This window comes from Sander lucioperca, chromosome 13, assembly GCF_008315115.2.
Source record: "Sander lucioperca isolate FBNREF2018 chromosome 13, SLUC_FBN_1.2, whole genome shotgun sequence".
In the NCBI taxonomy this organism is placed as follows: Eukaryota; Metazoa; Chordata; class Actinopteri; order Perciformes; family Percidae; genus Sander; species Sander lucioperca.
The window spans coordinates 36,457,881-36,473,567 of NC_050185.1; the positions used below are offsets into that span (position 1 = coordinate 36,457,881).

Consider the following 15,687-nt stretch of genomic DNA (forward strand, 5'->3'; position numbering starts at 1 on the left):
GTGTTTCTGTCTATGTGTAAAATGTCTGTGCAGAATTCTTCATGTAGAGATTCTGTTAAAACAATCAGATGTCACCTTACTTTTATTTTGTTATGAGATGATAAACGAATGTCCCAATTGGTTGATATAATAAACTATTATATTTTTTTAAATAAATGTATAGCCTTATGTTAGTTTCTTAGTGCCTTCACAACGAAGCTGAGAGAAGAGAGAGAAGGAGCTTAAGGTAGCAGCTAGGAGTGCAGCTCACTGTCTATGAAAAGTTATCTGGCAGCACTAGAGTGTTAAGTTGTCTTAGATACATTACAGCTATATCTTTCTATATGGTTTACTAAACCTCCCACTGTTCTCCAGTTATCATGTCTATCATCAAATGTTTTCTAAAATCCATCTTTGCTGCAGCCAGGAATCGAACTGTTGACCTTCTGCTGCTGTAACTAAGCTAACTCTGGACAACAGCGTCCTCATGTGGCCAAACGACGCAGCTGCATTATTACAGACAGAGCACATTGAGAAGTGCCCCAGTTCAACGACAACATCAGGGGTTTCTACTTTAGGAAGAAAGCTGCAAACATTCAACTCTTAGATGCATCTCAACTATTTGGATAATCCATAAATCTGTTTGAATCAAAAACAGGTAACTTGTGTGATGTCAGCTTGTTAAATGTGAATATGTTCTACTTTCTTCTCTACTCTATGACAGTTAACTGAATACCTTTGAGTTGTGGACGAAACAAGACATTTGAGGACATCGTCTTGGGCTTTGGGAAACTCTGATCCACTTTTTTCACCATTTTAAAATAATAATTACGGTGGCCGACAGGGGCAAACGCCCTGCGACTTAAGAAAACACACGCAAATAGACAAAACACAAGCAAATTAAGAAAACAACTTCATTAATTTGACAACACATGCAGCATTCAGCAAACGCTCTGCAAATACACACAACACAACCAAATACACAAACACACTGCAAATACACACAACACAACCAAATACACAAACGCACTGCAAATAAAAAACGATACAAAAAGAAAAGCACGCAAACCCTTGAAAAAAGAAGCGATGCAAAAAGAAAAACTTTACTAGAAAAAATTTGACAACACATGCAGCATTCAGCAAACGCACTGCAAATACACACAACACAACCAAATACATAAACGCACTGCAAATATGAAATGATGCAAAAAGAAAAGCACACAAACCCAGAAAACAAATGCAACAAAAAAACGCAGCATCCAGATTACACAACGGAAGTTCTCCAGACCTCTAGAGGGAGCAGCTAGGGGAACAGCTGGATGTACGACCTCACGGGGAGGGAGAGAGAGAGAGAGAGAGAGAGAGAGAGAGAGACTGCACAGACTGTAAATATTAGTTCTATGTTTGAGATATGTTTTCTCTGGTTTGGTGGGTGTGTCTCGGCTCAGGTCACAGCTGATACTCTATCAGCAGAGACGTCTGTAAACTCGTGGTGATAAAACATTTAAAACTGCATCAGTGTTTAACGTTGATGTTTGTTTAAGTCATATTACATGAGAGGGTTTCATTTCAAGGTCCGAAAGGTGCATCACTGAAGTGTAGGCCTCCTCAAGTGTAATATTGTGATTATACAACAACGGTTACCAACAAAATAAGTGATCAATCTGTATTCATGTATCTGTATTGTGGAGCAATTCGCTCTTGAAATACAAAAACAGACAGGATTTCTAGTCCCTCCCTGTTAGTAAACCAGCCAATTTACCGTGGGATTTATCAAACTGAAGAAATCCCGCTCGCACATATAAACACAAAACTGCTTTGCTAACTCCAACGTGTTGTAACTAAGACATCTGCTGAAAAAGTTATTGTATTCATCAGCATGATTGCTGTACTGTTTAGTTCACAAACATCCAACACACCAAAGTACAAAGACACAGCGGACCAGACACCAGCTTTTATTTTGAAAGGCCGAAGCTCTGGGCCGGCACCAGCCGGGAGGGCATGAGACGGGACCATAGACTGTATATTATTAATATATTATGTTATTAATAATAATAATAATAATAATAATAATAATAATAATAATATGAATTTAATATACAGTCTATGCAGTTTTTTTTTGTTGCATTTGTTTTCTGGGTTTGTGTGCTTTTCTTTTTGCATCGTTTCATATTTGCAGTGCGTTTGTGTATTTGGTTGTGTTGTGTGTATTTTCAGTGTGTTTGTGTATTTGGTTGTGTTGTGTGTATTTGCAGAGCGTTTGCTGAATGCTGCATGTGTTGTCAAATTAATGAAGTTGTTTTCTTAATTTGCTTGTGTTTTGTCTATTTGCGTGTGTTTTCTTAAGTTGCAGGGCGTTTGCCCCTGTCGGCCACCGTAAATAATGGTTAGTTGCAGCCCGAGTGAGTTTCAGGAGTAAATGCCAACAGTTTAAAGTAGCCAACAGATGAAGAGCTCTGTCCGAAATAATAGCCACACAAGCTGCCAGAAGTTCTTGATGTTATTGGATCAGTAAAACTGAAGGACGTTTTTGCCTTTTGCTGGCAGCACCTACAAAAAGACACTTTAGACTGTTAGTGTGTGTCTGTTTATATGCTGTGGCTGTCTGGGGGTGTTTCTCAACGTGTAGTCTCGTATTGCCAGATCTATCTCCACAGTGCTGTGCAGTAAGGTCTGGCTACACCTCAGATATATTCTGGTATAGGAGGAAAAAAAAACCTTTGAAATGTTTGCATTTCTTTAAACCAATCACAATGGTCTTGGGTGGCGCTGAGCTCCGGACGCAGCTACAGTGGCTCTGCTAAATAGTCTCAGGAATAAACTTGTTTTGGTGGAACATTAACACCCTGCAAAATAAATCTCCACATACAGCATATAACATGAGCTAGTTAAATTAGCTGGATACATGGTTAAACCTGAATACAACCTAAATTGGCTCATTCCAGTGTATGTCCGTGTGTACGTCCACAGCAATCCCAACACTCGGTCCCAAAATGTCCTAGTTAGAGAGGAAATGCCCTAAACATATTTTTTTCCTACCACAGCTACGCAGATGACACCCAACTTATTCTCTCCTTTCCTGAATCTGAAACTCAGGTAGCAGCACGTATCTCAGCCTGTCTGACTGACATCTCTTCTTGGATGTCCACACACCCCCTGAAACTCACCCTTTACAAGACTGAGCTCCTTTGCCTTCCAGGGAAGGGCTCTCCTACCCAGGACCTGACTATAACTATAACTCTGTGGTAGTCCCCACTCAGCAGTGGCGGCGCCAGAGATGTTCTTTTGCTGGTGCTTTGGGGTTGCTGGACGTTTCAGTGAGGGTGCTCTGAAATTTTGAGTTTCCTTTGACACAAATAGGCTAACGTTACACACACTCGCGCAGATGCCCCCCCACCTCCGCCGCGGTTTACTAAGCAAGCGAATGAGAGAGATTGATTTAAAGTTGCCGATACAACAGCACCATAGAACTCTGATTAGCCCACCAAACATATTTCAAATACCAGCCAACCAACCGGGTTCACACAATCATTACTGCAGCTCTCATACAGTGGCTCAGAAGATTAATGCAGCAGGCCAAATACACCACCATAGCCAAGCACACACATAAACACACACGCACATGTATCCTCACACAGTTTTCACACTTGCACGTATGGCTGTGTGACCCACGTCTGGTCTAATGTCACGTACAGCAGGGTGACGTCTGGTCTGATGTCACGTACAGCAGGGTGACGTCTGGTCTAATGTCATGTACAGCAGGGTGACCCCTGGTCTGAGGACGTTAAGCATCCTCAGCACCAATCATATGGTGACAGGTTCACCATATCTCTCAGTCTCATTACAGATTTTGATAAAGTCTCCACACTTTGACGTTGAGGGAGTAAAAACTATCCATTGCTAGTGTTAGACTCACTTCTCTAATCCTAACAGCTCCAAATATTGAGCTCTTCTTCTTCTGTGTGAATACGTTACTGCAGAAGTAAGGTCAACAGTTCAGTGTGTGCTGCACCCTTTGGCCGAATACCATCACCTGTGTTTTTTAGCCTAAAAACAATCGGTTTGTTTTATTAATGTATTTATTCATTTTTCAAATATAAATTATACTATTTACAAATTAACGATTTTTTATTTATTTATAAATCAACCACAGCAGTTTCTTGGAGGTGCTATGGCAATCCTAGGGGTAGCTACAGCACCCTCTAGCCCCTCCCTGGCGCCGCCTCTGCCACTCAGTAATGTTAATTCTGTCACCTATTTTTTAATTTAGTCTAGTCTTCTGCCAAATTACCTTGTTAGTTTTAGTCATATTTAGTCATTCACATATCTTTTTCTGTTAGTCAAGTTTTAGTCAACTAAAAGTCTCGTCATTTTTGTCTAGTTTTTGTCAAAAGTAAACTCAAGGTATCTTCATCAAGTTTTAGTCAAAACATTTAAGTCTTTTTTTAAATAAATTATTTCTAAAATTATTTCTGATAACCATTTCAGTCAAATAGTGTTTCACACATCTCAAATATTGGTTAAATGTTTTTTTTTTATTGAATGCAACTCTGTTAAACGCATCTGGTTTTCTCATAACAAAAGATGAACTTGTTCTGAAGAGTTTTATTTTGAACCAACACAATTCAAAAGCTGGGGCCCAACAGACTCTGACTGACAAGTTACAAAGGTTTTTAAAACTGTTTTTGGATGCCTTGTGTCCCATTTTTCTGTTCAGAGCAGAAATAAAATAAGTATACCTTTAGATGTCACTTAAGGTTGGTGGTGTTTTTCCCCAATAATTTTTTGCCTCCAGTTCTTCCCGTCAGTTATAATGACACATTCTGACTTTTTGTCAATATCATTGTACGTAAAATGCGACCAAATATCGAACCTCTTTGTTCTACCTAGCATGTCGTCGGCTCTCATCACTCTGGCAGAAATGGTGTTCGCTACTGTCTATGGGTGTTGTGTTCTTGATCCATGTAGTTTGGTGTTGCAGCCACAGGCTGGCAGCAACACCAAACTCATTTGGAATATTATGAAGGCATAACAGCTGAATATTCTATCTCATGATGAAAAAGTAGAGACGATTGTAGACGAAAATGAAGAGAGATTTTATCTTAGTTTTTATTTATGGAAAACATTTTAGATGGACACAAAGGGGAAGGAGAGAGAGAGACAGAGGGAAACAGAGAGACAATGAGAGAGAGAGAGCGAGAGACACAGAGAGAGAAGGAGAGAGAGAGAGAGAGAAGGAGAGAGAGAGAGAGAGAGAGAGAGAGAGAAGGAGAGAGAGAGAGAGAGAAGGAGAGAGAGAGAGAGAGAGAAGGAGAGAGAGAGAGAGAGAAGGAGAGAGAGAGAGAGAGAGAGAGAGAGAGAGAGAGAAGGAGAGAGAGAGCGAGAGAGAGAGCGAGAGGTATAACCATTTCAGCAGCAGGGAGTTTCAACATGGCAGTAAAGAAGAAGCTTGAAAACCCTATCTCTAACCCACACACACAGACACACACACACACGCACACACACACACACACACACACACACACACACACACACACACACACACACACATACACACACACACACACACACACACACACACACACAGACACACAAGCACACACACACACACACACTTTAGAAAGGACTATGAAGACGAAGAAGACCTCTCGGCTACAGTGAGGCAATCGGTCCAACGGTCGCGAAGAAATGAATCATACGCACAAGTAGATTTTTTGATTCATAATTATTTATTTATGTTACAAAGAAACTGTAATTCCATGATGGATTTAAAAAGCTTCTGGATGGGCTACAATTGTCAGAGGACCTCGTTGAAATGGCGCTTTTCTCTGCTTCTAAACAAAAAAAGTAAGTCTGTACACTGTATGGATCTGGAGATATTAAATAAGACGTATAAAGTACGTGTTCTCCTGTCCGACAGCGCCGACTTAATTCTCCTGAAAGGAACATTTTTTCCATCATCAAAATTTGCTTTCCTAGAAAGCCTCCATATTTCCTCCATATTTTCTGACTTGGTTCTCTCTCTTCCTCTTCTTTCATATTCAGACTTAGCTTAACAATAAGTTATTGGAGCTACTCTGCCTTTTCCTTACTGCTGTCTTCCTCCCATCTTTATAATCACCCCCCACACATGCGTTGTGCTGCCGATCGCATTGCAATATTTTCTACATGTACATACATACTTATCTTAAAGAGGAAAAAAGAAGGAATAACAATAAAATGAATACAATAATAAATTAAATAATCCAAACATAAATCAGTGAAGTACACAAGAAAGTTAAGGAGCAATGGGTTTTGATTCAAAGATGGACCTGTACAAGTCCAGGGTCAGGAAAAGGGCAGCAAAAATCTCTGCAGACCCCTCACATCCTGGTCGCAATCTGTTCAACCTCCGTCCTTCTGGTAGGAGATACAGGGCACTGCTCTCTAAAACCAGCCGACACAAAGACAGCTTCTTTCCCCAAGCAGTCACTCTGTTGAACACTCAGAAGTAGCCCCCACCCTTACACTGAACAAAGTCAATCAACGCTGTTCTCCTCATCTACCTCATGTATATTTCAATCCTACAATTACAATATTGTTATTAATATATTACCATTGCACTGATCTGCCTTGCACTCTCTTCATATCTAAATCCTATAATCTCAGACTATACAGACTGATATTGCACTATTCCTTCCCTCTCTTTTGTATATTTTTTGTAAAATTGTAAATTCTATTGTATTGTCATACTGTACATTTAACAGGCCAATGAAGCTGATTCTGATGTTTTCACAAGAGTAATCACAAGAAATTCCAGCTAAGCTATTTGTTAAAGAGTGAGAGGAAAGTAATCAAAGTCCGGTAGCAGTATTATTTAATAAGTTTAGGTCTAAGATTACTTAGAGCACAGCAGACGGTCAATATGTCACTGGAGAGAGAGACAAGGGTCAGAGGGAGCATGTTTTTCAGAATTCTAAAGATCTTGATCCGTTCAATAGCTCGCTCCACATGAATACGCAATGCTGAAAGTTGGCGGGCCCTCTCAACATCACACCCAGGTAGCTGCGTTCTCCCCTTCAAGAATGGAGGCATGACCAGTGTGGCACCAAGCCTAGCCAGGTGGTCACCTATCAGAAAACCTCTATCTGCCATCACCTGATTGTCTGGACTAATGTTACTGTAAAAGCCATATTTACTACTGATCTCGTTACCTGATATCCTCCCTTCCCACATTTTGGAAATAAATGATATTGAGCCGTAGGGTGTGATAGCTATTAGAGCCTTAAGAGTATTATGGTGTTTATAATTCGACCAGGTCTGGGCTCTAGGCCTGAGATTGAATGGCCTGTCAATGAAAAACTCTGTGCAGTCAATGATAACTACGCATTTCTTAAACCTCTTTTTGAACTTCTGTGGCATGTTTTTCGGAAGAACCTCTGCAGATGGCCAGGAGATTAAAAATTGGAGACGCTTCGCAAGGACAGATATGACTTCGTTGATAACATTTGTTTGCTAGTTTCCTGCTTCTATTTCATTTCCACTGTCAGTTTTCTCTGTTGGCCCTGCCTCTCTCTGTGTCTCCTGTGTTTTCCCCTCCTCCTGCCTGCTCCTGTCAGCTGACTACACACACCTGCTCGTCATTCCACCATCACCTCTCCCGCCATGCACACCTGCCAGCCATCTACAATCAAGCCCAGTATATGAACCCCGGATCCACTCATCATCTTCGCTTGATTGTTGCTTCAGTCATCCTGGTGACACGCAATACAAGCTCTCTGAAATAATTTGTACTTACCTGTCCTTGTCTGTTGCTGACCCTCTTTGTGTTTCTCCCCTGCAGCCATCTCCTCCATACCTCTCAGTTACCTCCAGTCAGCTGGCTTCACCATTCGGTCCCCTCCTCATGGCTCCCTGCTCCACTCTGCCTCTGCTTCTGCTCTGTCCTGCCTCTGCTCCTGCTTCCAGCCATCCCCTCCTCGACTCACCTATTCCCCGGACTCCAGTGCCTCCTCCTCGGCTCCCTCGGCCCTGGTTTCCCTGCACCCCCCTTGCTCCCTCACCATCCTACCCCAGCAAGCTCCCTCGCCATCCTATCCTCCAACCTGGTCTCACAGAATTCCGTGAAATGAACACGGCCCCTTAACTCAAAATCTGTGGCAGTTTCACGGATTCGCCGAAAATTCCGTGACAGGCCCACGGATGCGATGCCTATGTAAGTCAACGACAGGCATCATCCGTGGTCTACACACAGATTCCCGGATCACAGCACGTTTCTTTCTGTACAGAGAAGCTGTATACAGCTTTGCTATTATTGGTATTTTTAGCTCAATAATCGCTGTTTTAATCAACATTTATTCACCAGCTCTTATCATGGTTTAATTGTATTTCTTTTAATGTTATTTCGGTCTATTTCGGCCAGGGAAGCTGGATTGCTTTGTTGTTTATTGATATTTTTATTTTATTTTACTATAACGCTACATCTAGCAACATATATTTAGATATTATCATAGTATGCATTTGTTTTATTTTAATAATATTATTTTGGTCTTACTACCGAAATATTACAGTATGCTGTAAGACAGAACACGATATGATCCGAGCTGGGCGCATACAAAGCCGATTTCCCACAATGCAATGCAGGCAGCAATTTCAGAGAATCAGACCATCAGCGGATCTTTAACGCCAGTATCGTTTCAATGTACATATTTAATCAGTGGTTTAGTCACCAGCAACAACACGTTGCTCTGTTTTGTTCTAGTAAGTTATACAGTCACGTGAAAAAATTAGGACACCCATGCTAAAGTTGACTAAAAGAGGAATAAAAAAATCATCTTTAGGAAATTGATCTTCATCCCTTAATTAAAAGAAATGAGGAAAAATCCAATCTTTAAGGACACACATTTTCTTTGTGAATGAATAATGTATCGTAAATAAATAAATGTTTTTCCTTAAAATACAGGGGGCATAAATAAGTACACCCCTATGTTAAACTTACGTGTGTCCAGGTTCTGTTAGCCTTTGCAACTCATTTATAAATGCTTTGTAAAGCATAGAAAGTGCTCACTTTAGATGGGCTCACACAATATACTTAACTAACCAGCAGTAACTCCTGAATTAGTCATGGATAAATTATTGGTAAGTATTTGTAACACATGTTTTAACACCCCAGCTACTAGTTTAGTAGCATAACATTTTATTTAAGGCATGAACAAATGTAGGTCTAGAGAGTCTGTTAATCATTAACTTCCTAGTTTTAACCAAGCTTCTACAACCACTTCCTGACACTGACTGTTGCCATGTCCATACTGTTGGACTCTGATGATAACACAAGAAATGCATATACTGCCTATGCTGAGGGGTTACTGATGCATTTTTTATAAAATGTCTACTAAGCTCTACAGCCCCATCTTCCCTTTGTACAATGTTCACTCTCTTACCCACTAAGCAGAAGATGTTAGGAATTTTGACACTTCCTTCAATGATATTTCTGCATTTCCATTCGAGAACCATTTGCACAAACTGAAGAAAAGTGTCAGGAATGCAAAAAGCCCCATTTCCCAACTCTCTAAAAGGATTGCTGAAATGGACAATGCCAAAGTTTGCATTACACCACCACCACACAGGACATTTCTGTCCACCACAAAGAAGGACTCCTGTTTTGTTGTTGGAGATTACTATGCCTTTGTGAAGGAAAAGAGGGCAGATGCAATGTGTGTGTGTGATGTGTACCACCTTGACAGTTTGGAGAGTTTCTTCGACAGTCCTTGTAACTCTAAACTCATCAACATAGCACTTCTAAGAGATGCAAGACAAAATGGAAAACGAAAGCTCATTGAGCAGATGGACTTGAGGAAGAAAGCTGTCTGTCTTCCATATGGAAATGGCTTTGTTCTAATACCAATGCTCCATGGCAGTGAAAGGCTGTAAGAGTCTACTTTCCACTGATGTGAACACGGAAATGTTGAGTAGCTTAAAGTTTTATGTTATTTACTGTATATTAATACAATTTGGAAACCCTTCATTTCCTTTTGGGGATCAATAAAGTATCTATATATCTTTTAGGAGCCACACTAAGTACCTGTCACACAACCTGAGGAGGAGCCACACTAAGTACCTGTCACACAGCTGTAAGTACCTGGAGGTGGAGGCAGGGTCACCCCACTGTGGAGGTGTTTATATTCTATATATGTGTATATACATATACCAACATTAATTACTATTTGAAATACTTAACCACCTTCTAATAGTAGCCAACATATGTTATAACTGCAATGACATATTTTACCAGTATTCTATTAGCTGTTGAAATTATCCACACATTTGCCATGTAATTGAAATCCACTATATTCTTAGTAAAATATCGACCGATCAATCGGGGCATCCTTATTCAAAACTGAAAATTCCGATTTCCCACAAAAGAGCAATATTAATTGATAGTAGCCCTCACATTGTGTTTCTATTTTTATTTCCTTCTGTTGTATAGTTGACGAAACAAAATGGAGGAAGTCATACCATCCTGTTGGATTAGGAATGGTTGTGTGCATTGGCCGAATCAAGGGGTTAAAAAGGCCATGAAAACCCGTGAAGAGCCGGAAGACGCACGGATGAAGTATCCTCTCATAAAAATTAAAATTGAATCAGGTATGTAATTATGATATTGTGTATATACCTGAAATTGTACGGTGGCCGACAGGGGCAAACGCCCTGCAACTTAAGAAAACATATGAAAATAGACAAAACACAAGCAAATTAAGAAAACAACTTCATTAATTTGACAACACATGCGTGTGTGAAGTGAATGAAGTTGTTTTGCATACCCTTTAACTGTAATCAGAATTCATCTAGCATTTCTGACAGGCAGTGAGCCATTCGTGATTCCAGTTTGTGATTATTTAGACTATTTCAATCCTCTGAAATTTGTACTTAATCTACAATATTTGTGTATAATTGCTTTTAGATAAAAGAAAAGAATGTGAGATCTATGACGCAACGACCACTGCCGAGGTAAGCTGCTCAGAGGAGGAACAATTTAAGATTCTTGACAGGAGAAAGCCGAAGAAACGCATTTACCCCGACTACGAAATGGGTAAGTACTGTTTCTCAACAATTGTTATTATTTAGGATTGTTGAAAACTGAAAACTTAACACATTGCAATAAAATATGTCATGTAACTTATTGCAGACGACCTTCCTGTTGTAAATGATGTGGATGTAGTGGCTGTTGGCAAAACAACAAATGAGAATACAGGTTTTTAACGGCATTTTAGTTTTAAAAAAAAAGCTTTCAGATGAAATTATGGATCTTTGATCAGCCGTTATGCCTAAAATCAGACACTTTGTTAATATGACCTTTGTTACTCGTAAACAAAACTTGTTTAAATCGTTATTAATGTTGCAATATGGGTATTAATTATGGCTGTGTGTTTTATCATAGATGATCCACTTCTTCCCTGTGTACCCCAAAAATTCAGAAGAATCCAGCATCTGGTAGGTATTAACTGTCAAACACTATTGCTGCTTTTTTCTACTACATTCACATGAAATAAAGTGAAGAGGTAAAAAGTTATGCTATATATTAAGTTATCCATTCTTTTAATGAGCAGAAAGAGAGGCTATCTTCATCCTTCCAACTCCAAACAGGCCCTCTGGATCCTTTGCATTCAGCCCAAGGAATACTTCCGAAACCCTGTCACACAGCCGAAGTTGGACATCTAAGTCATTCTCACGCAGTCGGAGGAGAAGCTCCAATGAGTCCCTGTTACACAGTCAGAGAAGCTCCAATGAGTCCCTGTCACACAGTCAGAGAAGCTCCAATGAGTCCCTGTCACACAGCTGAAGGAGAAGCTCCAATGAGTCCCTGTTACACAGCTGGAGGAGAAGCTCCAATGACTCCCTGTCACACAGTCAGAGATGCTCCAATGAGTCCCTGTCACACAGCTGAAGGAGAAGCTCCAATGAGTCCCTGTCACACAGCTGGAGGAGAAGCTCCAATGAGTCCCTGTCACACAGCTGGAGGAGAAGCTCCAATGAGTCCCTGTCACACAGCTGGAGGAGAAGCTCCAATGAGTCCCTGTCACACAGCTGGAGGAGAAGCTCCAATGAGTCCCTGTCACACAGCTGGAGAAAGAGGCAGCCCACTGTCACCTTCACACAGCCTGTGGAGTAGTTCCTCTGATTCCCTCGCTGACAACTGGAGTCCCTCTAAATCCTCAGGTAGACAGCTGACTTCCTCAGACTCACAAAGAAAACGCAGACCCTCCAAAGTGACCTCCCGTAAAAACAAAAACAAAAGCACAGTAAAAGGTGAGCCTGTCAATTGGAACACTATGTTATACCACTTTATCTCCCTGACTTTTTAAGTGTTGATCCATTGTAGCCACAACAAAGATATCTTAGTATTCATTTGTTGGCAACTTTATAAAAATGTCTACTATTAACTGTTTTAACAGCCTACTTTCATTTCTTAGACCATGGCCTATTTAAACATTTGTTAGTTTAACGATGTCTGTCCCCAATCAGTGACGGCAAGAGTACGGTAAGTGTAGAGAGAAGCCTGAGGCTGCATCCAATTAGTAACCCACCCCTTGAGTCCACCGAGGCCTGCTCACTTGTGCCAACAGACCTCAACCACAACACTGAAGGCATCAAACTTTCCTGTCTGAGGAAAGTAAGTAGTCTTAATTTTACTAACTCAAAAATCAGTGCTACATTCTTGTTGGTTAGTCTTTGCTTATAATGGTGTGGGGCAGTATACAAAAATTGTGTATATCCAAATTTTCTGTTAAAATTTACTAAAACCTAGCTACTGATCAGTATTCAAAAATGTCTACCTTGTCAAGAGTATAAAGAAATAACATGCCTAGTTAAGTTTTAAAGAGCAACTTGCAGACCCCAGTGAATCAATGTGTAGTACAATGATATAGAAACTAGAAATTACATTTTTTATTTTCCATCTTCTTATAGACAGTCATGAGATGTGTTCCACATTCTTGCTAGTAAATAGTGAAAATGTTGCATCTTGCAATGTTGACAAAATGTAAAAGCTAAAATTACAAAAAATTTAGACAAAAGATTAGTCACTCAATCCTAGGCCCATGGCCTAATTCTTTGCCAGGTTTTATCAAAATGTATCGTATGTATTGTACAAATAAGCAAATGTGACTGAGTATATAACCTCTTTGTTACCATACTATTGTACCTAGGGTTGGGTACCGAAACGCGGTGCCAATAGGGCACCGGTTCCGACGTAAACGGTAGTAACGAGACCGAATAAGAACGAAAATTTCGGTGCCTTATTTCGGTGCCTGACTTTACACTCCACTCGACAGCAGGTAACGTTAGCCTACCTTTAGCTAGCAGCTGGATTAAACAGGTTAAAATGCTGACAGCTAACGTTAAACAGTGTAAAGTGGGACTGTATTTCAACAGTCTGCTCTGCAGCGCAGCAGATGCCGACGTTCACTGAACTGGTAACCTACAGCCTTGCGGTGCATTCAAAGTTATTGTAAAATACCCTTTTCCCATCTGGTGGTTGTTTTTGTCATTCAATAGCAATTTACTGGTGAAATAAGTTATTGTTTATTATAAGTTATAGTTATTACATTACTATTAAATCATTTAATTTTGAGCATATGGCCGTAGTAATAAACAAGTTGTTCTTAAATGTCACCGACTGTTGTTTAGTACCCTTCTTTTTTTTTTCTTCTTTTTTTTTTACTTTCTTAAAAAGTATCGGTTCAGGCACTGTTTAGGCACCGGCACCATTGTAAAAGTACCGCTTTAGCACCGGTATCGGAAAAAACCCAAACGATACCCAACCCTAATTGTACCAAAGTAGACTCAGGGACAAATTCTCCCTTCTGCTACGTAAAATAACATGCTTGACCGTGGTTGACGTATGATGTTTAAAGAAAAGTGTGAGCACTGCTTTAAACACCTACTTTTCCCTTTACTCTAATGTCTTGTAAAACATAAAATCCTGTGTTACCTTTTCAAATTGGCATTTTCTGGAAAGATTTAGTATGACATATATGATATACAAAAGAAATTCGGCCTGCATGTTGATCTCTAAGGGGAATGTAAAGGCTTGATTTGTGTTAACTGCTGTATACCATCTCCCACCACAAGGTGATGACTTCAGGGTTTTAAGGTACATAGTGCCTACAGGAGTTGATACCATATTACCGTCCAACGCTACTTTATTTCATGGTATACAGTTAAGTTGTGTTAAGTAGCAAATGTTTTCATTTGGCAAGTAAAAGAAGTATTCTTGCATTCAAAAATAACGAATGTACTCATTTTCTTTTTTTTATCCCAGAATTCCAAAAGAAAGTACTCCATCTTCTTATAGAAATTAGAGATTCAGATAAGGCCAGCCAACACACTGACAGACTTCCAGGAACTTGAGAGTCGTCTCGCAGACGAAAAAGAGAGAGTAGCTTTAGTACGTCTTAGTGTTGTATGTTTTTATGTACTGTAGCTATAATTCTGCTGGTATAGCATACACCTACTTTTTCTTTAACATCACTCTCAGGCCCAAAGTGTACAATTCTCACTCTCTCACTACTTGCTTTCCGCCTGACATGAACCAAGCCATCGGGACAGCAGCAGAACAGGAAAAATGTCTTCTGTTAAGCTGTTGGCCACTTTAAAATCTGAAGTTTACACACATTTATAAAACATTTCATATAATGCTAGAGTCCAAGTGGTCAATTATGATCACTTGACAGAAAAGAACCAGGTTTTACCAGTTTTGTGTCAAACTTGCAGATCAATCTTAGACCAGTTGAATTTATTTACATTTTTCTCCTTTACAGCGAGCACATTTGAAAAGACAGGGAGGTGTCGATGAGCTGGACATGATAAAAAAAATCTATGGCTGCATAAGTACATTTTTTTTGCCACACATTGTTGTAATATTTATCATGAATGAATTGAGTAAAAAAGTATTATTTTCAGCAATGGAGTTTGTGAAGTTTAAGCTATCGAAAGTTAAATTCCTCTGTGAATACTTATTCTTTTTTTTTGTTGCATTATTATGAAAAAAAATGTATGCACTGTAAAGCATTTTGAATTACAGCAGAACAAAAATAAATAATTTTGTGAAAAAGAGATTGATCACACAGAATCTCACTGCTCTAGAATGAAATAAGTAAATATAGATTGGGATATAGCTTGATTTTGACACAGTACTTACACATTGTTTTGAAGGATGCAAATCTGCTTCATTCAAATCCATATATGCAGCTATCATCTATTGACAAGTTCATATTTTTAGAATTACATACATTTGTCATTTTCTAACCAAAATACCACGTTCAATATTGATATGTGTGATGTTTGTGTTTTTTTAGAACTATCTCAAATAACATGATGGCTCAGATGAGTTTGTGGGAAGTGTGGGAAGATTTTTTTGGGGGGAGAGGGGGGTGATAAGATAATATAGGACAGAGTAAACAAAAAAAGCAAACTAAAACTGCACCGCTGTTATGGAAACATTTCCCATAAGCCTATAAAAGAAGTGAGCTGAAAAAGACGAGGCAAAGGTTAAATACCAAAAGTGGTTATTCAAGTTTACTGCACAAAAAATCCCACTTATCAGTAATTCTGGGCTCTTTCATTACACACTCTTACTTGTGTGCGGATGAGACAAGTGCTGTTGGTCAAATTCTGTATACCGGTCCATTTCTTTGGCTTAAATCAAACTGGTTTGAACATTTTTACACC

General features: G+C 39.6%; 1 protein-coding gene and 1 long non-coding RNA gene across 2 annotated transcripts in view; one reads left to right on the forward strand and one right to left on the reverse strand.

Moving 5' to 3' along the window:
• Positions 1–15,687, reverse strand: part of LOC116036424 (bromodomain-containing protein DDB_G0280777-like) — a 1,700,590-nt gene that overhangs the window by 1,193,498 nt on the left and 491,405 nt on the right. The window lies entirely within an intron of this gene.
• LOC118496572 lies at positions 11,129–11,736 on the forward strand. The gene is made up of 3 exons (XR_004899163.1): positions 11,129–11,209; positions 11,396–11,448; positions 11,565–11,736. It is a non-coding gene; the product is annotated as an uncharacterized LOC118496572 (long non-coding RNA).